Source organism: Callorhinus ursinus, unplaced genomic scaffold (assembly GCF_003265705.2).
Source record: "Callorhinus ursinus isolate GAN/ISIS: 27379988/994484 unplaced genomic scaffold, GSC_fseal_2.0 scaffold13, whole genome shotgun sequence".
Classification (NCBI taxonomy): domain Eukaryota; kingdom Metazoa; phylum Chordata; class Mammalia; order Carnivora; family Otariidae; genus Callorhinus; species Callorhinus ursinus.
Window position 1 is genome coordinate 43624862 of NW_027397075.1, and position 23522 is coordinate 43648383.

General features: G+C 36.6%; 1 protein-coding gene and 1 pseudogene across 1 annotated transcript in view; both read right to left on the reverse strand.

Moving 5' to 3' along the window:
- XPR1 (xenotropic and polytropic retrovirus receptor 1) overlaps positions 1-23522 on the reverse strand; it is a 252234-nt gene that overhangs the window by 145356 nt on the left and 83356 nt on the right. The window lies entirely within an intron of this gene.
- On the reverse strand, positions 2298-15252 carry LOC112828785 (cullin-4A pseudogene; annotated as a pseudogene).

Sequence of the window (23522 nt, forward strand, 5' to 3'; positions counted from 1 at the left end):
TGTGTGTGTGTGTGTGTGTGTGTGTGTGTGTGTGTGTGTGTGTGTGTATGAACTGTGTGTTTATTATAAATTTTGAAGGCTGTAGGACACGATTTAAAAATTATAATAAGATATACAATACTCTTTATTGTAAATTTCTTAGAGCCAACTAATTCTCACAGAATGCTCTACTGATTTTGCCAAACTCCTGAGAAGCCAACTTAGGGTTGCAATAGATAAACAAATGTAATTCCAATCTTAATGTTATTTGATATTTTCATCTATGTTAAAGAATAAAAGGAAAGTGAAACAACAATGATATATGTCATAACCTCACTTGTTCATCAATGATATAAGCAACCTCTTTGTTGAATTAGATAATACATGCACACCTTAGAGATACTGAGGGTTCAGTTCCAGACCACTGCAATAAAATTTATATTGCAAAAAAGCAAGTCAAATGAATGTTTTGGTTTCCCGGTGCATATAAAAATTATGTTTACACTATACTGTAGTCTCTTAAATGTGCAACAGCATTATGCCTTAAAAAATGTACATACTTTAATTAAAATACTTTACATGCTAAAAAATTAGCTTTCAGCAAGTGGTATCTTTTTGCTGGTGGAAGGTCTTACCTAAGTGCTGATGGCTGCTGACTGATCAGGTTGGTAGTTGCTGAAGGTTGGGGTGGCTCAGGCAATTCTTTTATTTTTTTCTAAGGCCAATTAAACTAATTTTATTCAGAGTAAGTTTACATTAAATTACAATATTAACAATCTCTAGAGACAATGAACATAAAATTTAAGAAGTAAAAATTTGGTCTTTTACAGACCATATATTATAGAACTCACAAATGAAAATTTACAAATATAGAAATAATGACAATACTAAATGCTGAGGATTTTCACATGCAAACCCATAAAATGCCATATTTTAAACACACATGTTTCTAAAAGGGAGAAACTTTTTAATAACTTAGCACAAAATCAAATTATATAATCTTGGTATATTCCATAAAATATTGCTTTAAACATTTACACCATGATCAAAATTCCTTTGGTGGCTTTTAATCAAAATGAAGCACACTATTATGTAACATATAAAGTACTCTTAAATGTTACTAGAAAAGTATTTTTGTTACAGTTATGGCACCTATATATACACAAAACGTGAAACCAGGTGCCAACAAAATCCTTTTAATCTTTTAACAAAATAACTTCTGCTTCACAATATCAAGACTTTAATTCTCCTATAAAACTTTTTACAGTGGTTATAGCACAAAGAACAACGGCATAACTGTAAAAACAACCAAACTTTACTAGAGGAATCATACAAATACTGCAATGAAAAAAAATCAAACAACAGTTACTCCAATGCAAAAAAAAGGGGGGGCTGCTAGACTCAATCTTAGAAGAGTAAACACAAACACACTATCCCCCAAACTCCTAAACAAAAAGTCCACAAACAACTCAGCAGAAGTAGAACAAAGATGCTCGTGGGTTCACCACAGCAAGCACACCTGACCTGGTGCAGTCCTGGCATACATGGGAGGTCTCACTGAGAAACCTTGCTCTAAAAAAGTCATCAGAGTTTAAAATGTATGGAACATAAAGGAAACAAACAGATGCCAATATTTATGTTGCATAATTGATTAGCCAGCTTTTGACATTGCTTCTTCCTAATAACCGCCAACAAAGGGCTCTTGTTCTAAACTAAGTGTCCATCAACTAAGAGAGCCTGCCTTCAGGAGTATACCAGTCATCTCTGCAGCCCATGAACACAGCACGGAGGGTCTTTTTAACTATGCATTCATGAGTACACACAGACACCAAACCAAACTTTTGGCTTTCTGTCACAAGAACTACATCTTACAAAGGAACCTCTTTTAACCAATATCTTCTTGTCCAATCTCAAAGTCATTCTGCACAAAGCAGCAAAAACAAAACAGCAAAAAGAGTTAAGAGGGAGAACTGGAAGGAAAGACACATATGCCATTTGCAAACCCTTACGCTTTGTGAAAGATGATCCAAGAAACCATCTCTTTTCTTTCTAATCCAAAAGTCTTTGTGCTGGCTCAATCTCAGAAGTCATGGAAATAGCACACAAATGCTTCGCTGCTCTGAAGATACATTCTACTGTCTCGCTGAGAGAAAGCAGCTGGCCAATATATCATCAGGCCATGTAGTGGTGATTATCTCTCTCCATATAGTCTGTCTACAAGAAATTCAATTCTTTTTTAAATCTCTAGACTTAACTGGAAATTTCGCAGATTATACAATTCAGAAACTAGAAGATTATGATGAAGAGTCTTTCTCGTCTTCATTTTTCTGACAATAGCAGGGTCAATCTGATACTGTCTTTCCTGAAACACTATCAGTGTTACTGGCTTGTTCTTCAATGGTTTCCTTCATCTGGATCTAGCTGCTATTCGAAACAACTTGTATCTGAATTCCCCGTTGAACATGAATGTGTCCCCATCTTCCTCCTTTTGGGACTTTTAACCAGGATTTGTGCTTTGCTACAGGCCAGGGACTGTAATATTCTTTGCAGTTCACTGTCCTCTATTCTCGTGGCCATTTTTATTTCTTCAAAACTGAAAGTACGCCTTTCACTGAACATGAGAAACACCAGTATCTGGAAGATGGAAACCTGGAACTCCTTTCCTTCCTTAAACTTGCTTTTCAAACAGCATTCCCCAATATAGTTTGCCACCGAAGTTTTCTACCACTGTGCTTTCTGAGATAAAATGTCTTAAACACCTCCTGAAGTTTAACCATTTCTAGAGTTAAATGCACTTCCATAGGTATGTATGTCTGCCAGTATCCCATAAGTCTATTCACTGTTAGATCTACAGAGCCTGGGTCACTTTGATTCTGCATATACTGCTTGAAATGAACTATGATGTCCTTGGAGAGCTTCACGTCCTTGAACATGCCTTCCAGCTTGCTGGTGAAAGCAGCACCACATTCATGCTTTAGTTTTGACAACATAGATTTTTCAGCATCTACTGAGGCACTTTTTTCAATGAGGAGTCATTTTGCCAAATCTTTTTTATAAAAGGCTTCAAAAGAAATCTATACTGTGAATGAACCTGAATATTATCATAAACTTGTCGAGAATCCTCTCCAGGTCTTCATCTATTACTTCTTTATTACTTGCTCTTGATTTTGAATCAACATGCTTTACCATCAATTCTGCGGGCTTATCTGGCCTCTTGTCGATAAATGTTTCAAAGGCTTCCTTCATCAAGTTGATGAACTTCTTGTTCCTCTTAGAGCACACTTCTATCACATGGTCCACACGATCCTTAAAATCTAGCAGGCCCTGTATCATAGCTTTGTCTTTTTCAGGACTGATAACAATTGTTGTCCCAAAAGTTTTGATGGGGTTGCTCCAGCGCTGCACCAGAATCTGTTGGCCATGCTTCACGTGGATGAACAGTTGGTATATCTGAGCGAGGTCGGCACTCTGTTCTCATCAAGGACGTGGTCAAGCCCTTTCTACAGAATTGCTGTTCAATGTTCTCCTAATAATTGTTTCTCTACATAAGCAATCAGTGATTTCTGTGTGCTGTGGTCTAAATACGTGATTACTCAGTCTCCCTCTTCCTCTAAACGCCTACTTACACGGTTAAGATATTCTGGCCTTCTGCAGCATATAAACAATTAGTTTCTTCCAAAAATTTCAGTTCAAATGAATCTTTATATACCTGAAGGTCAGAGAACATACTCAGGAGACTTTTCAAAAAACTTCAATAAACTTCGCTGCTTCGTTCAGTTAATAGCAGAATTCCATCAATATTTTTACTCTGAACCATTTTTATCACTAATGATATGGTTTCTAAAAAGTTCCAATCCCATATCCCAGATAGAAGGAAGCATGGAATTCTGAAGTCCATAAGTGCAAAGCAAAAACAGGAAAATACTTCTGATCATGATCATTTGTCTGCAATGATCTTGCCAGCATGTGTTAATTTTCTTTAAAAATAAAACACTATCTGGTGAGTCTTCTCTAAACTGAAGGATCTGTGCTTGGACATGATCCTCACAGAGCTGGCACAGCTGTTTGTAGTGTGTTGAGGAAACTTTGTGAGAACAGATTGTCAACAGCTTGGTACTTTTTCCAGGTTCTGATGGAGATACTACTTGTAGGGCTTTCACTGCCTCAAGAAGCTTCTGCCAGGTGTCCTGAATGTAGTTATCAGCCAATTTAGGTCTGTCTCAGAAATTCTGGATCACTAATTTCTTGGAGCCACTGCTACCCCCAGGTTTGGAGGTGATGGTGGCCACTGTGAGGGACAAGGACGTGGTGAGGCCGTGGGTGTTCCCAACGAGCACTGAGTGGTTGGCCTTCCTGGGGATCTTGTCAGCCACTGTTGCAGCCAGGAAGCAGTGGCAGACTGCCCCAACCCACCCTGACTGGCCGCCCAACTACCAATGCCCAACAGCTCTGGCAATTCTTAAAATAAGACAACAATGAAGTCTGCCATACTGACTGATTCTTCCTTTCACAAATGATTTCTCTGTAGCATGTGATGCTACTTGACAGCATTTTACCTGCAGGAGAACATCTTTCAAAACTGGAGTCAGTCCTCCCAAATTCTGTCACTGTTTTATCAACTATGTTTATGTAATATTCTAAATCTTTTGTTGTCATTTCAACAATCTTCACAGCATCTTCACCAGGAGTAGATTCTGTCTCAAGAAACCACTGTCTTTGCTCATCCATAGGAAGTAACACCTCATCCGTTAAAGTTTTATCATGAAATTGAAGCAATTCAAATAATAATGAAAATATTTGAAATATCACAAGAATTATCAAAATGTGACACAAAGATATGAAGTGAGCAAATGCTGTTGGAAAAAATAGTGCCAATAAACGTGCTTAATGCAGGGTTGCCACAAATCTTCAGTTTGTAAAAAATGCAGTATCTGTGAAGCTCAATAAAGTAAAGTGCAATAAAATGAGGTAAGCCTGTAGTTTAGAATATTTCCTCAACTTTTGTGTTACTAACAATAACAGGCAATGTATATAACAAACTTTTTTTAAAAAATGATTTTATTTTTTTTATTTTTTTAAAGATTTTATTTATTTACTTGAGAGAGAGAGAGAGAGCAGGGTCAGAGGGAGAAGCAGACTCCCCGCTGAGCAGGGAGTCCGATGTGGGACTCGATCCTGGGACTCCAGGATCATGACCTGAGCCGAAGGCAGTCGCTTAACCAACTGAGCCACCCAGGCGCCCAAAAAGATTTTATTTTAGAGAGAGAGAGAGAGAGAGAGAGAATGTGCACACGCACACATGTGTGCATGTAAGGAGGAACGGGGGAGAGGGAGAGAGAATCCCAAGCAGACTCCACCCTAAGCAGAGAATCTGAGGTGGGGCTCGATCTCATGACCCCAAAATCAAAACCTGAGCTGAAACCAAGAGTCAGAGGCTTAACTGACTGTGCCTCCCAGGTGCCCCCAGACACACAAACTTTTAAGTTTAATCTGCTTTATTGATATTTTCTCCATCATTGATATTTTCTCCATCACTTTCTTAAATCTAGATACCCAACAAAACAATAAATCAAGCTCTGGTTTGTGCTATTTACCAGTTTCTGTGGTATGAATACCATCATGACACATTTCAAGCTACCAATGAAAACACACTGAACACAGACCTGAGAAGAGATATGCAATAGCACATCATTATATGGTATTTCACCACACAGCTATAAGAGACATATATAATGTACAGGGTAGCAAAATAGCTAGGAAGTGATGAGTTTTCAGCATTTATACTTTGCTTTTTTTTTTAATTTTATTTATTCATTTTAGTGAGAGAAAGCACATGAGCAGGGGGAGGAGCAGGGGGGAGGAAAGAGGGGGAAAGAATCTCATGCAGACTCCACACTAAGCCTGTGGGGCTCCATCTTATGAACCTGAGATCATGACCTGAGCCGAAACCAACAGCTGGGCACTTAAAACGAATGAGCCACCCAGATGCCCCTACTGCCTTTGTTTTTAACATAATTTAATTATAAAGTTTGTGTAATTTAATTTTTAATAATGGCTGTGTTTAACAGCTCATAAGATATCTAAAATTTTACAATCAGCTCTTATGGGGGGGTACAAGCCAGCTCCAGTACACCATTGAGTGGATATTATATAAATGTTTCACAAACAAGGGAACTAAAACTTAGCAGTGATTTGTTTAGGATCACATAGTTGGTAAATGGTAACACTGTGATTCAAGCTGGGGTATGACAGACTCTAAATCTCTGCTATATCATATCAGGTTATCAAAGATATAATTTATACCAAACTGTAAAATTAAAAGTCAGGGCGCCTGGGTGGCTCAGTTGGTTAAGCAACTGCCTTCGGCTCAGGTCATGATCCTGGAGTCCCGGGATCGAGTCCCACATCGGGCTCCCTGCTCAGCGGGGAGTCTGCTTCTCCCTCTGACCCTCTTCCCTCTTGTGCTGTCTCTTTCTCTCTCTCTCAAATAAATAAATAAAATCTTAAAAAATAAAAAAATAAAAAAATTAAATTAAATTAAATTAAAAGTCATATAAGGATGTTTTTCTTTGCAAATATTTGAGTGTATACCTGTTTTTGTTGTCCTGATTTCAAAGAAAAGACACTCTTCTTATGTTGCTTTTCTTTTATCCATTTTTTGCACCCTATCACCCGAGAAATTCCTTGGTAGTGGTGGCAGTAACAATGGTAACAAGAGGGACCTGCAGAACCCAAAACACTGAAAGAAGGAAGGACTCGTTTCTCTCTCTGCCCTTCCACTGCTTCGCCTCAGACACTGGCAAAGTCACAAGACTTGCTCAGCAACATGGGATAAATAAAGCCTTAGTTATCTGACCAGAGAACCAAAAAGAGGAACTCCAAAAAACTAGAAAGTACCAAGGACAACACACAGAGAAAAGACCTTGGGAAAGCAAGCCCATAAAGTTATTTATGAATTCCTGGGATCACCTGCAAGCTGCATATGTGAAAATCTGAGCCTAAACCTCATACCATAAACATTGAGAAGTGTACAGATACCAGGCTGCCACTGGTTGACAATACACACAGGACATATTTGAGGAGCACAACAAAGGCTTTGAAAAAGGCACAAACATAAAAATCACAAACCACAGAAGGTGAAGTTCATACTTGTGTCAACTTGAACAAATTAGTCTTCTGTATAGAAAAACATTCAAAAACAAAAACAAATCAAAACAAAAAAACATACACAAAATAAAAACAAAAAAGAAAAACATTCTATACAGGATATAAGCAAGACCTTAGATCTCATATCATAATATTCAAAATGCCCAAGACACAATCCAAAATTCCCTGGCATACAAATACCCAGGAAAATCTCAACATGCATGAGAAAGACAACAGACACCAACTTCAAGATAACACAGATGTTGGAATTACGTTACAAAAACTATTATAAAAATGCTTCACTGAATAAAGGCAAATATTCTTGAGAGGAAGGGAAAGACAGAAAGCTCCAGCAAACAAACACACACAAGATAAAAAGAAAAATCAAATCAAAAGTTTAGAAGTAAAAAAGCAGCAAAAGAAATAAAACTTCACTGAAGGGGTCCAACAAGAGAGATGTCAGAGGAAAAAGTCAGTACACCTGAAGACAGATCAATAGAAATTATCCAATCTCAACCATAGAGAAAAGTAAAATGGGAGGAAGGATGAAAGAGCTTCCTACCTTTGACCTCCATGAAGGGGAGAGGCTGGGGGGTGGCCAAGGGTTTAATCAACCATGATAATGCAACCTCCAAAAAAAATCCCAAATGAAGGGGTTCCAAGAGCTTCAGGTCGGTGAATGCATCCATATGCCAGGAGGGTAGTGCACTCCAACTCCATGGTAACAGAAGCTCCTGTGCTTGGGATGTTTCCAGACCTTGCTCTTTGTACCTCTTCATCTGGCTCTTCCTTGTTCATCTGTATCCTTTATAGTACCCTTTGTAATTAAATGGTAATAAATACAGTATTTTCCTGAGTTTTGTGAGCAGTTATACCAAATTACTGAACCTGAGGAGGGGGTTTTGGGAACCCTAATTTGTAGCCAAGTCAGACAGAAGTATGGGGACCCTGGGGACCCACTACTTGCTATTGGCATCTGCATTTGAAGGCAGTCTTGTAAGATTAAGAACTTAGTGTATGGGTTTTGTACTAACTCTAGGTAGAATTAGAAGTGCAGGGCGCCTGGGTGGCTCAGTTGGTTGAGCGACTGCCTTCGGCTCAGGTCATGATCCTGGAGTCCCGGGATCGAGTCCCACGTCGGGCTCCCTGCTCAGCAGGGAGTCTGCTTCTCCCTCTGACCCTCCCCCCTCTCATGTGCTCTCTCTCTCTCTCTCTCTCTCTCAAATAAATAAATAAAATCTTAAAAAAAAAAGAATTAGAAGTGCATTAAATTGTAGAAAAGCAGTTGGTATCCACAGAGAATTAGAGAATTGCTTGGTGTGGGAAACCCACACAGTTAGTGTCAGAAGTGTTTTGAGCAGAGAAAACTATTTTCTTTTAACCTCAAATGAGATCTGAAGAAATACATGCCCATACAGATCACAATCAAACTGCAAAAACTAAAACTCTTTAAAGTAACCAGAGAAAAACAACTCATTAGTTATTAAAGAACAACAATTTGAATAACTGGATTTCTTATCAGAAATCAAGGAGGCCAATTCATAGTTTTCTTTTTTTTTAAAGATTTTATTTATTTATTTCAGAGAGAGAGAGAGAGCACAAGCGGGGGGAAGGGGGGCAGAGGGAGAGGCAGGTTCCCCACTGAGCAGGGAGCCAGATACAGAGCTTGATCCCAGGACCCTGGGATCATGACCCAAGCCAAAGGCAGACACCTAACCAACTGAGCACCCAGGTGCCCCAGTGAATTCGTATTTTTCAAGAACACCAAAAAAAGATCAACCCAGAATACATATCCAGTGAATATATCCTTCAGGAATGAAGGTGAAACAAAGGTAATCTCAATGGAAGAAAATCCAAGGGAATTTGTTCCCAGGAGACTACTCTTAAAAAAAAAAAAAAGCTAAAGGAAATTTTTTCAGATAGAAGAGAAATAATGTCAATAGAAACCAAGAACCTGGGCGCCTGGGTGGCTCAGTTGGTTAAGCGACTGCCTTCAGCTCAGGTCATGATCCTGGAGTCCTGGGATCGAGTCCCGCATCGGGTTCCCCGCTTGGCGGGGAGTCTGCTTCTCCCTCTGACCCTCCCCTCTCTCATGTGCTCTCTCTCTCTTTCTCTCATTCTCTCCCTCAAATAAATAAATAAAATCTTAAAAAAAGATTTTAGAGAACCTCAGCAATTAAGAAAAAGCAACAGAAGTGATAAATATTTAGGTACATGTAATGAACTATTCTTCCACTGAGTTCTTCAAAATGTTTGACAGTCAAAAAAAATTATGACCTTTTCTAACAGGTTTTCATTGTATGCTGATGTAATACATAAGACAACTACAGCATAAAGGGGAAAGGGAAAAGAGACCTATTTGGTGTTAAGGTTTCTACACTCCAAATAAAATTGTAAAATACTGATTTTAAATTGTGAAAGGTAAAGTATATATATTGTAATCCCTACAGCAATGATTTTTAAAAACCAAAACTACAGAAATAGAAATGGTCAAAAATATAATAAAACAGAATTCTAAATATATTCAAATAATTTGCCTCCTCAAAAAAAAAAGGGGGGAAAGAGAAAAAGGGATGAAAAACATGGAGAAAAATAAAAAATCAAATAATAAAGAGATCTAATTCCAAACAACAATGATCACATTAAATATAAATGACCTATCTAAAACACCAATTAAAAGACAAGACTGTCACAATAAATTTTAAAAAATTATCCAACTATATTCTGTGTCTACAAGAAACACCTTACACATGATGATATAAATAGTTTTAAAGTAAAAGGATAGAAAAATACATACCATGCAAGTACCATACTTCCTGATTAAAAGGAAGATCAAGTCACTATATTAATATCAAAGTAGACTTCAGACCCAAGAAAATTACCAGGTATGAAATTCATCACAGTATGAAACAAGCCAATTCATCAAGAATTCATAAATTCCTAAATGTGTACGTATCTAATAATAAGAGTTTCAAAATACATGAAGCCAAAATTTACAAAACCAAAAGGAGAAATAGACAAATCCACAATTATAGTTGGAGGCTTCAACATATCTCCTTCAGTAATCAGTAAAATGAGCAGGCAGAAAATTAACAAGAACATACAGAAACTGAACAATAGCATCAACCAACTGGATCTGGCATTTCAAGAACACTCCACCCAACATCATTTAATTCTTTTCAAAATGTACACAGAACATTCACCAGGATAGACCCTATCCTATGTCATAAAATAAGCTTTAGAAAATTTAGAAGAATTGAAATTATATAAAGTATGTTCCTCTAAAGCATAAAAGAATTAGAAATTAATAATAAAAAGATAGCAACAAAATCTCCAAACACACAGAAATCAAGCTCACTTCTAAATAACCCACAAGTGTAAAAGGAATCAATGGAAATAAAAATATTTTGAACTGAATGAAAATGAAAATACAACATACCAAATTTGAGAGATACAGCAAAGGAGTATCTAGAGGGAAATTTATGGTATAAAATGTTTATACGGGAAAAGAAGAAAGGTCTTAAATCAATAATGTAAACTTTCACATTAAGAAACTAAAAAAATGAACAAAATAAATTCAAGGCAATCAAAATAATGGAAAAAACAACAGAAATCGCTCAAATTGAAAAAAAACTCAATAATCAGTGAAATTAAAAGCTAGCTCTTTATAAATAAATAAACTGATTTTTTTAAAAGTCAAGCAAAACTAACAGAGAAAAAAGAAGATACAAATGACCAGCATTTAATATGAAATAGGGGATATAACTACATCCCCCAGACATTAAAAAGATAATAGAGAAATAGTACAAACAATTCTATGCACATAAATTCAACACCTTAGATGAAATGGACCAATTCCTGGAAAACGACAAAATGCCAAAATTCACACCAAATGAAATAGATAACCTAAGGAGTCTTATAACTGCTAAAGAAATTGGATAATCACAAAAACAATTCTCTTCCAAAAACAAAATCTCTATACCCAAATGGTTTCAATGGTGGATTCTACAGAATATTTAATGAAGAATACCAAACTATGAGATCTCTTCCAAAAAAACAGAACACTTCCCAACTCATTTTAGGATAATGATGTTAACCTGATACCAAAACCAGACAGACGGCACAGGCAGAGATAACTAGACTAACATCCTTCTTGGATAGAAATTTTTAAAATCCTCAACAAACTATTAGATAATTTAATCCAGCAATATACAGAAACAATAATACAGCACAACTAAGTGGGGTAGATCTCAGGAATGTAAAAATAACGCAATCTTCGAAAATCAAGCAAAGTAGTCCACCCTATTAACAGTAAAAAATATATATATAAACCAAACGATCATATCATCTCCATGCAGAAAAGGCATCTAATAAAATTCCATGTCCTTCAACAGTAAAACCATTTAGCAAACTAGAAATAGAAGGAAATTTCCACAATCTGATAAAAAGGCATCTCTGGGGGTAAAATATCAGCTAACAATATAGTTAATGGTGAAGACTAGGATGAGAATAAGGAAAAAGGATGGCCACTCTCACCATACCTATACAACATCATACTGGAAGTGCTGGTCAGTGCAATAATTTAAGAAAAAGAAAGAAAAGGCATACAGATTGGAAAGGAAGACATAAAACTGCCCCTATCCTCAGATAATATACGTAGACAATCCCAAGGAATTTACTAAGAACCCCTAAAACTCATGAGTGAGTTTTCAGTCACAGGATACAAGGTCAACACACTAAAAAAAAAAAAAAAATCAATCATATTTTTATACACCAGCAATGAACAACTGGCAAATTAAATTTAAAAACCAACACCAGTGGCTCAGTACGTTGAGTTTCAGACTCTTGATTTCAACTGGGATCATGATCTCAGGGTCATGAGATTGAGCCCCATGTCGCTCCACACTCAGCAGGGCATCTGCCTGAGATTTTCTCCCTCGCCTTCTCCCTGTCATGCTCTCTCTCTCTCTAAAAGAAATAAATAAATCTTAAAAAAAAAAAAAGAAAACCAACACCATTTACAATACCTTTAACAAAAGGAAACAATCAGGTATAAATTTATAAAAATATGTATAGGATCGGGGCGCCTGGGTGGCTCAGTTGTTAAGCGGCTGCCTTCAGCTCAGGTCATGATTCTGGAGTCCTGGGATCGAGCCCCGCATCAGGCTCCCTGCTCAGCGGGGAGCCTGCTTCTCCCTCTCCCACTCCCCCTGCTTGTATTCTTGTTCTTGCTGTCTCTGTCTCTGTCGAATAAATAAATAAAATCTTTAAAAAAAATATGTATAGGATCTCTACCTTGAAACCTATAAACCATTAATAATATAAAAGAAGACCTAATGGAGAGACTTACCACAGGTTATGGACTGAAGACTAAACAGTAAAGAAGTCAACTCTCCCTAAATTGATGCACATATTTAACATACTTCCAATCATTATGCCAGGAGGATTTTTTTTGTACATACAGATAAACTCAGTCTAAAATTCATATTGAAAGGTGAAAGAACTAGAAAAACCATTAAATTTCTGAAGAACAAGAAAGTCAGAGAAATCACAGTTTCTGGTTGCACACTATGATACTGGCAAAAGGATGGACAGAAAGAGAGAACAGTGAAAAAGAATGGAGTCCAGAAATAGACCCCCCAAAATTTGGCAAATTAACCCTTGACAAAGGGCAAAGGCAATTCAAAAGAGAAAGAAGAGTCTTCCCCCCAAATCATATTAGAACAAGTGAACAACCCATATGTAAGAAAATGAACTGGCCTAAACTTCACACCTTCTATAAAAATTAACTCAAATGAGATAACAGAACTAAATGTAAAACTGTAAAACTTTTAGAAGAGAATAGAGGAGAAAATCTTTGTGACCAGAGGTTAGGCAAAGAGATCTTAGGGATGATACCAAAACGATAAAACTGAAAAACAGGACTTAATCAAAATTCAAAACTTTGTTGTGCAAAGGACATTGTTAAAAGAATGAAAAGACGGGACATCTGGGTGGCTCAGTCAGTTAAGCATCTGCCTTTGGCTCAGGTCATTAACCCTAACCCAGAGTCGTCCTGGGATCGAACACCACACTGGGCTCCCTGCTCAGAAGGGAATCTACTTTTCTCTCTCTCCCTCTGCCCCTACACCCCTGCTCATTCTCTCTCTCTTGCTCACTCTCTCTCTCTCTCTCACAAATAAATAAGTAAAATCTTAAAAAATAAAATAAAATAAATAAAAGAATGAAAAGGCAAGCTACAGACTGGGAGAAAATATTTGCAGTACACATAATTAACAAAGGACCTGTATCCAGAATACTTTCAACACTCAATAGGAAGAATATGGACAACACAAATAAAAAATGGACAAACAACTAGCAAACAGAAATGGCAAGTGAAAAGACACTCAACACCATTAGCCACTAGAGAAATGCAAAACAAAACCACAGTGATGAAAATGTTCTAAACTTAAGATTGTGGTGATGCTTGCACTACTCTGAATATACTAAAAACATCTAAATTGTATACTTTGAGTAATTTTATGTTATGTAAATTATAAGAAAGACTCTAAAAAACAGAACTACAATGAGATACCATTTACACACATATTAGAATGGTTAAAATAAAAAATTCTGTATCAAGCATTGGCAAGGATACAGAACAACTGGAACTCACATGTTGCCAATGGAAATGCAAAATGAAACAGCCACTCTGGAGAACACTTTGGCAGTTTCTTATAAAGTTAAACACAGACTTACCAAATGACCCAGCAATCCCACTCCTGAGTATCTAGAGAAATAAAAAACTTACATTCACACAAAAACCTGTAATAAAAGGAATGGATTATTGATACAGGTAACAAGTTTCATACTTACACAGTATGAAAGAAGCAAGTATCCAAAAGTTACATACATATTATTCTACTTATCAGACACTCTCAAAAGGACAAAACTATATGATGGGAAATGGGGGCTATATGTAGGAGGAGAGTGTGACTGCACAGGGATAGCTAAAGGATTTGGGGGTGATAGAACTATTCTCTACCCTGATTGTGGTGGTGACTACACATATTGTACATATGTTAAAATTCACAGAACTGCACACCCCCAAAAAGTAAAACTAACTGTATATTATCTTAAAAAATAAAATTTAAAATGTCAAGCAGGGACACCTGGGTGGCTCAGTTGGTTAAGCGTCTGCCTTCGGCTCAGGTCATGATCCCAAGGTTCTGGGATCGAGTCCTGTACCAGGCTCCTTGCTCAGTGGGAAGAGCCTGCTTCTCCCTCTGCCTGCCACTCCCCCTGCTTGTATGCACTCTCTCTCTCTTTCTGATAATAAATTTAAAAAAAAAATCAAATGTTAAGCAATCAAATAACCATATCAATTTATATTATCATTATTGCAAGAGGCCATTTCCCAGCAAAGGAGAGACATGAAACAAAAAGGAAGAAAATAGGGTGCCTGGGTGGCTCAGTTGGTTAAGTGACTGCCTTCGGCTCAGGTCATGATCCTGGAGTCCCCGGATCGAGTCCCGCATCGGGTTCCCTGCTCGGCAGGGAGTCTATTTCTCCCTCTGACCCTCTTCCCTCTCGTGCTCTCTATCTCTCATTCTCTCTCTCTCAAATAAATAAATAAAATCTTTAAAAAAAAAAAATCACTTTAAAAAAAAAAAAAAGGAAGAAAATAATTTTTGCCAAATCCTTTGTTTTAAAAAAATGCCATTTCAGGTAATATATAACCTGAATTTTCTCCAGTCTTACCAGCCTCTAGGTGTATTAGTGCTAACTCCAATGTTTACAACCTATTGTCCTTACTTGGAAAGTATCTCATATCTCCCTTTGGTCTCCACTCCCCCCACTCCCACCCCGGTTATTCGTAAGAGGTGTTCTTATGTTCTTCACATCCTGTTCCTATTTTCTTATAAAGTCACTTAAGGGAACTACTTCACCACTGCTACTGCTGATCTTCCAAACCTGCAAATCCTTAAAAGATTCCTTTAGTCGTCAATATATAAGAGACATGCTAGGTTTCCTAAAAAGATGAGAAGAATGCCCTCTTACTGTAATTGTTTCAGGTCCCTTGAATGCGCCATGCTCAACTCTAGATTCTGGTACATGCTCTTTCCTCAACTTGAAAAACTTCCCCATCTTTTTCCTAGCTCATTTATCCTCCAAATGTCAGCCAAAACATTAATACCTTAACACAACATTCTCTGACCCTCCCAGATTATGTTAAATTCCCTCGTCATATTATTTTATAGCACTGTGTATTTCTTTTTCACAACGCTTACATACATTTAATTACTTATTTAAAATCACTGCTGGGTTACAGACTCCATGAGGACAGGGCAAGTGTCTATTTTGTTCATTGCCATGACTAGTATATGGTAGTCACACAAGACTGACTGGCTACTGTATACCTTCAGAGGTAATGATCTCTCTATCCCTGGAGGTGTGAAAAGAAGACTGTGTGACCATCTCAATAATAATGTAGAAGGGATTCATGCAATGGATGGGGGCTGAAACTAGAAGACCTTCAAAATCCTCTGAAACACCTTACTATAGTGTGAATTACAAAATTTCACATAATTAGAATACAATGGAACATATACTAAAACTATTCTGAACATAATTTATTCCTTACTATCTTATTTATAAGTCAATTTTTAAAACTAGTGCCTCAGTTATTAAGAGTGAAGACAATATAAATTAATGTAACTAATCATCATTATATTGTAGATGAAGGAAATCATTAAGAGGGAGTTCAAGTTAAGAGAATGTCAGCTGATCTGCCCTCACCCTTTGATCAATCAATAAAAATATTTAATGACTATACAAATCAAAGACTTCAAGTTCTGGTGAGACATGGTATTAGGACTAATGTACCTAAAGATGTTTGAAATAAAAATTTTGAACAATATTTAAAAATTTAAAGGACAAAGCTCAATCTTCTCTTCCCAACTGACTTAACAGATGTTGCCTGTTTTTGTTTTGAATACATATCATCTCATAGAATTAATTATTTAGCTAATATTTTCTTTCTCATGAAATCTGGTGTTAATTGGAAATCAATTTTTCTTAAGTCTAAACAAGTTAAATGTTTAGAGAGAGCCATAATGTAATACCCAAATCTGTTTAAAATCATTTAAAAAGACACTATTTGATCAGTTTTCAAACAGACTTGGACTACCAAATACAGAACATTCTGTCTGACAATATGTATTTCTGAATTCAAGTGGGATTTTGCAATTCAATGGGCATTATTCAATGAAGTCACATTAAAAACATATTAAAGATCAAATCTCCCTTATGAGTAGTAAAGAGAACTAAATTGCACCTCTGTCATTCCTCACTGGCTCATTTCAGACAAGGATCTCAAGATCCTTAACTAATTACATCTGCAAAGACCAAATAAATAAATAAAAGTTACAAATTTCCAATAAAGGTCACATTCTAAGGTTAATCTTTTTGGGCTTCAACTTCCTTTTTTTTTTTTAAGATTTTATTTATTTATGTGACAGAGAGAGACACAGCGAGAGAGAAAAAAGCAGGGGGAGTGGGAGAGGGAGAAGCAGGCTGCCTGCTGAGCAGGGAGCCGGATGCGGGGCTCAATCCCAGGACCCTGGGATCATGACCTGAGACGAAGGCAGACGCTTAATGACTGAGCCACCCAAGGCGCCCCTTCAACTTCCCTTCTAATACAGAGGCAGTGCTGATTAAATGTTTCTTTTTGCAAATCACCAATGACATCCTTATTGCTGCTAAGACAAATAGACCCTTTTCAATCCATATCTTCTGAGATCCCTCTACTGCATTTCACAATACTGACCGTTCATACTTCTTGACACCCTATCTTTCATCATGGTTTCCAAGATACTAATCTTCAGGGTTGGTTCTTCCAGCTAAAGTCTATTAAGGAAGACATCAAAATTTTTATCTCTGGCCCTATTAAGGAAGACATCAAAATTTTTATCTCTGGCCCAAATCACCACTTACTGAAATCTAGACTTGTACACCATGCTGAACATCTATTAGCTGTCCCAAGAAACCTTAAATTCAACTAATCCAAAACTAAATTTAGCAACTTAGAAGTGTGCTGATTAGGAAGAAAACCTCTGGAATCAAGATTACGCAACTTAAAATCCTAGCCTCACCTCTTTCTTATTAAATGTCAGACGAGGGAAAAGATACCCCAAATCTTTCTTTGACCGTTTCTCTCATCTATAAAATAGAAATAATAACTACACAGGTTATAGTTTATAATGCTGAATAAAATCAAGGTCTGAAATAGTCAATCCTTATTTCACCATGGAGGTTTAGTCTATACTAAGATGTGAGTTGTATGGCAATGGGTTTGTAGAACCAAAAAACTACAGTGCTTCTAAGAATCAAAGATGTATTTCCCACACCACCATGTTTTAACATTTCTGTTATCAATGAAATATACATCTTATAATCTTTTCCTGAAAAGCAGATACTACATTGATGACAACTGAGGAAATATTAAAGTAGATACTGCCTCTCAACATAATGATTATTTCATTCACTAATTAATGGCATCTTTATTTGGGGTTTAGCATATCAAGTGGTGTTTATTTTAGCTAAGTAGTGTTTCTCTAGTTAACATGCCACTTTAACTAGCAGCAGCATGTGTAAGAGAAACCATATTTTTTTAAGTTTCTTAAAGTGAATCTGTGATTTAATTATAAACTTCTTACTCAGGATTTTGCCAATCCCAGTTCCTAGCACCCACAAACCCTTACTTACCCTTCAAGGCATACTGCATTATAACTTTTTCAAGTCCCAGGCACTTTCGCCTTGGTAAACTGCTACCTCTATTTAAAAAATACTGAAAAATGGGGTGCCTGGGTGGCTCAGTTGGTTAAGCAACTGCCTTCGGCTCAGGTCATGATCCCACGGTCCTGGGATCGAGCCCCGCACCAGGCTCCCTGCTCAGTGGGAAGCCTGCTTCTCCCTCTCCCACTCCCCCTGCCTGTGTTACTTCTCTCACTGTCTCTCTCTCTCTCTGTCAATTAAATAAATAAACTCTTAAAAAAAAAGATTTAAAAAAATAAAATTAAAAAATTAAAAATATTGAAAATTACATTTTACAACTGCATTATTATAAAGATAAATATAATCCAGGTTCAGGTTGGGTTCATTATTACATATTCATTATTCTTATATTCACTTTTCTTCTGATTTTAAAATAAATTGAAATTGAAGGTTTTTTTCAGGCTTGTAAGAGAACTGTGGGCCCTTGGTACTGTGCTTACAGTGCCTAATGGATAAGTTAGCCCTGCTTCAAGACCCTGCTAAAATGTCAACTCTCTTTGATGTTCACTGATCTCTTCCCAAACTTTCTCAAGGCCAAATGTCACCTTCTCACTCTCACAGCTCTTGGTTCTCTTTTTCCTTGTAACATTTATCTCATTGAATTAGATAATTAAGAATCTTCTTCCTTGTAAGGACCATGATTTACTTATATTTTTTTGACCACCTCTCACCTCTAGGATTGGCACATGATTCTGGTTTTTTATTAAGCTATATGTATTCAGGAGAGAACACACTCTTCTTTCTATCTTTGTTTGTAGAAGGAAGGGTAAAATAGGAACTCTTAGAACAGAAAAGACTAATGAATACAAATGGTCACACACTATATCCAGATAGAAAAAGGTTTTTAACCATGTGATGTAAGATCATGAAATAGCCAAATGTCTCAAGGCAAGCTAACTACTACTGCTAGTAGATAAAGTATCAGGATGATCCTAAAAAGAGTTGCTAATTCAGTGAAATAAAGAATATAGAAAACTGAAGATGGCTTTGGATGACCAGGGCTTAATGGAATTAGAACAAAGAGAAGATTCCAGAAGGAGCTGTAGACAGGTAAGAGGAAGAAAGGAGACCATTTTACTATCAACATCTTTCTGAATGGGACTATATTATATCATCCAGTCTCTAAGCAGAGAGGAGTCAGTTCTCAAGAAGCAGGAGGTCTTAAAAAGGAATAAAATGAAAGTAGTTCCTGCCTACTGCAAGGAAGTAAAAGCAGTTCCTTATGTGATGTAAGATCATGAAATAGCCAAATGTCTCAAGGCAAGCTAACTACGACTCCTAGTATATAAGACAGAGAAGACAACTATCACATATAGGTTGACTGAAAGAATTTGGTGCCTTTGTAGCAAAATGGCCCCAGTATAATAATTGGAGTATTGACTCTCAGGTTACTTAATTAATAAAGCAATGGTTTTAGAGCTGAAAAATATGTGTATATGCTAATCTTCAGTTGTTTTAAGTTGTAAAGTTTTTGTTATATAGTATTACTGACAGTTACTTTATGACTTTATTATCATTTTGGAATTATATAATAGAAAAAGCTTCAATAATTTATGAATGCTTTAGATACTTACAGGATCTGACTCCCTAAAATCTCCTGTCAAATATAAAGCAAAAACTAAAAAAGGGAAGAGATGTTTATAATTTGTATGGTCTTTAAGAAGAACAACAAAAAAAAAGTCTAAAATTTTTCAGTGACAAAGCTATATATGGTTTACCAGGAACTCTTATCATTCCAAAACTGTGGAAAAACTCCTAATATTAGAGGACACATGCTGCACTAAAATATAAAATTAAAGAGAATGTTCTCCATCTACCCAACATGATTATTTTTTCTTTTAATATGAAGAGTGATGACAAAATGAAATATATTCACATTAGAGGTCTTGGGGGACATTTGATAATTCCACTGACCTGTGTAAACACAACACCTGTCCAAAACACACTACTCTATAAATAATCATAGCTCTTTGCATCCCCAAAATGGAAACATCATTTCAGGAGGAAAGCAAAGCAAGAGAGACAACTGTGTCAGGCTGAAAAACAGTGTGAACTCTATTTTGGGACCACTGTTCTGATAGTCAAGCATTTAACTTTCTTAGGCAGGATTTTTCAAAAGAATAGTCAAATCACAGGTTAATAACCATAAATTAACTTATCAGTTAAAAAAGAAAGTAATATTACATTTTTGTTAACTAGGTTACATTATACATCAGATCACTTATACCGCAGGCCAATTTGTCAACTAATTTCTTCAGTTTCATTTAGTCTTTTCTTAAAATGAGAGTTCTAAATAACATTAAAATGTATAAGTGAATGTATAAACTAATTTAAAATAACATTTTAATTTAAGGTCTAACTCTCTCCTTTACACATTTCTCTTTAAATGCTCATTGTAGGGGCGCCTGGGTGGCTCAGTCGTTAAGCGTCTGCCTTCAGCTCAGGTCATGATCCCAGGGTCCTGGGATGGAGCCCCGCATTGCTTCTCCCTCTCCCACTCCGCCTGCTTGTGCTCCCTCTCTCGCTGTCTCTCTGTCAAATAAATAAAATCTTTAAAAATAAATAAATAAATAAATGCTCATTGTATATAATAAAAATCTAAACTCTAATACTGTGTCTTAGAAAGACATATTTTATTTACATTGGGACAATGACTTTCAAACTATGACCCAGTGGCAAAATGACACTTCCAATTCCTGCTCAAACCCAAGATAGGCCTTTCCTTACCTCTCTCAAAGACTTATTTTGATACTATCCCAAGTGGCACTGCAAACCAATTACTAACAACTACCTAAGTCTACCGTCAGTCTGACAAACTCAACACTCTAAGACTTGTTGGATAAATGTCAACAAATGGTACCAAAAAGGAAAAATGGGAAGATAAATTTATCTAAACACTGAAATCTTATAACCTGGATTTTCTCTAGCGTCACCACAGAATGGAGGAATCTCCTTGTAAATTCTAATGACATCTAACCACCACATGCTCTGATTTTACTCTCTGATAAATTCTACCTTTTAAACGTTCTGATATGGATAGTATGACTGATTGACACACTCTATTAAGGACATAACTCCTGAAATTTACTGGCTGGTACAAAAAGGGACAACATTCTAAGTCTGTGGTTTTTAAACTTTAGAATCCTTTGAAGAGTTTGTTAAAAGATAGCTGACCAGGCCTATCCCTTGATTTAAGTAGGTCTGAGGTGAGGTCCAAAAATTTACACATCTAAGATTTATTTATTTTGAGAGAGAGAAAGAGCACACAGGCATGAGCAGGGGGAGAGGCAGAGGGAAAGAATGTCCAGCAGACTCCCTGCTGAGCACAGAGCCCCATAGGGCTCTAGTCTTAGATCCTGAGATCATGACCTGAGCAGAAACCAAGAGTCTGATGCTTAAATGACTGAGCCACCCAGATGTCCCCCAAAATTTACATATCTAACAAGTACCTAGGTGATATTGATGCTATTGGTCCAAAGAACACACTGTGAAAATCACTGTTCTAATAATGTTAAATTATAATATTCATTTTCACGTCCTACACACAAAATCATACCTCAGACTGCTTTAACCCATCAATTTATAAATGTTACTTTATGCTAACAGTTTTCAAATTTCTCTTACTGGATGATAATTACCATAATCTATTTCCTCCAGTATTTTATGTTGTACCTCTACTAAAAAAAAAAAAAAAAGAGGTTGTCATGTCACCTGTTTTAACACAATGGAACTTGAAAGTCTTCAAAAATTCTATCCTATGTCATTATATAATTATATTTCCCATTCCTCATTAATGAAATTTATTCTCTAAGACACTGTGCTTAGGTTTGGTTTAGATAACTAAGTTTTCCTTTTAATATTTCTTGAAAGATAATTTAATAAGCATTAGCATATTAAAAAAAAAAAAAAAGACAGCTCCTCTCCTATCTCCTAGCACTCTCTGCTCTCTTTTCTTCTGTCAGAACCACTTATCTTTTCATAAACCACTTTGGCTCTACTGATCTCTAAGAAATAAAATGTTAGAAAGATGCTTAAACACATCAATATTTATTAAATATCAAATTCAAACATTTTAATCCACCAGACAGAACCCTAAAATACCTCTCCAATCTTATCTTTCAGATTCTCTTATATGATCCCTTTTCTTGCAAATCTATCTGCCAACTTTCCATTAGATTTCATTCTTCTCAAGTGAAAAGCTCTATGTTCTCTTTCAATTAATATCACACTTAAAATCAGTTTGAACCAGGTATTACCTCACTTTTCCGATTGCATTCAATTCACTCCAATAGTTTTTTTTTTTTAATATTTTATTTATTTATTTGAGAGCGAGAAAGCGAGCATGTGAGAGAGAGAGCACGAGCGATGGAGAGGCAGGCTGCCCATCGAGCAGGGAGCCCGATGCGGGGCTCGATCCCGGGACCCCAGGATCATGACCTGAGCCAAAGGCAGACGCTCAACCGACTGAGCCACCCAGGCGCCCCCACTCCAATAGTTTTTTATCTGCTAACATACATTACACTTGAACTATACTGTTTTGTACCTTCATAAACTGCTTTTATCAGTCATTCACTGTGTATTTTAATGTTCAAAAATCTGTAAGATTCTTTGATTTTTTTTTATTCCTTCGTTTAAAGAAAACTATCCTATATAACTCAGCATGTAATAAATGCTTACTGAATACCACAACTTTGACAAATAAACAAGTTTACTAAATATCAGTGTGGAAAAGAATGTTAGTGCTTAGCAATATAATTGTAACTCCTCTTCTGCATGGCACACAAATAAACAATACTTTCCAGTTCCTCTGCAATTAGGTGGGGCCACATAACAGAGTTTTGGCCAGCAGAATGCAGATGGGAGTGATATATTCCACTTCTAGGCCAGGGCAATTAAAATCTCCCACACAATATCCCACCCTCTTTCAGTTTCTGTGGTGACCTTAAAGGTCACAGGTTGAAAATGACAGAACTACACGACAGAAGAAGGCTGAATCCTTAAATCACTTTCTGGAAGGTACATATCTAGGAGAATGTCCTGATCAGGCATAACCACATTGGACTCTGTGTGAATGAGAGTTAAACCTTTACTAAGTTAAGCCACAGAAACCTGGATTGATCTGTTACAAAACTGGCATTACTGATAACAATATGGCCAATAATGTTCAGGAAATTAAAGAAATCCTTTTTTTTGCAATTTCCCAGAGATTTAACTTAACTATACATTTGTCCTAAGTACAGTCTTAAGAGTATTAATGGCCTTTTTCACTCATTAATCAACATTACTATATTTACTATTATAACACACTATACAGTACAACGAAGTAAACGATACAGTCTGACACTTAAAATGTATTTGAAGGGCGCCTGGGTGGCTCAGTCGTTAAGCGTCTGCCTTCGGCTCAGGTCATGATCCCAGGGTCCTGGGATCGAGTCCCACATCGGGCTCCCCGCTCAGCGGTAAGCCTGCTTCTCCCTCTCCCACTCCCCCTGCTTGTGTTCCCTCTCTCACTGTGTCTCTCTCTGTCAAATAAATAAATAAAATCTTTAAAAAAAATGTATTTGAAAATGATTTCTTACACA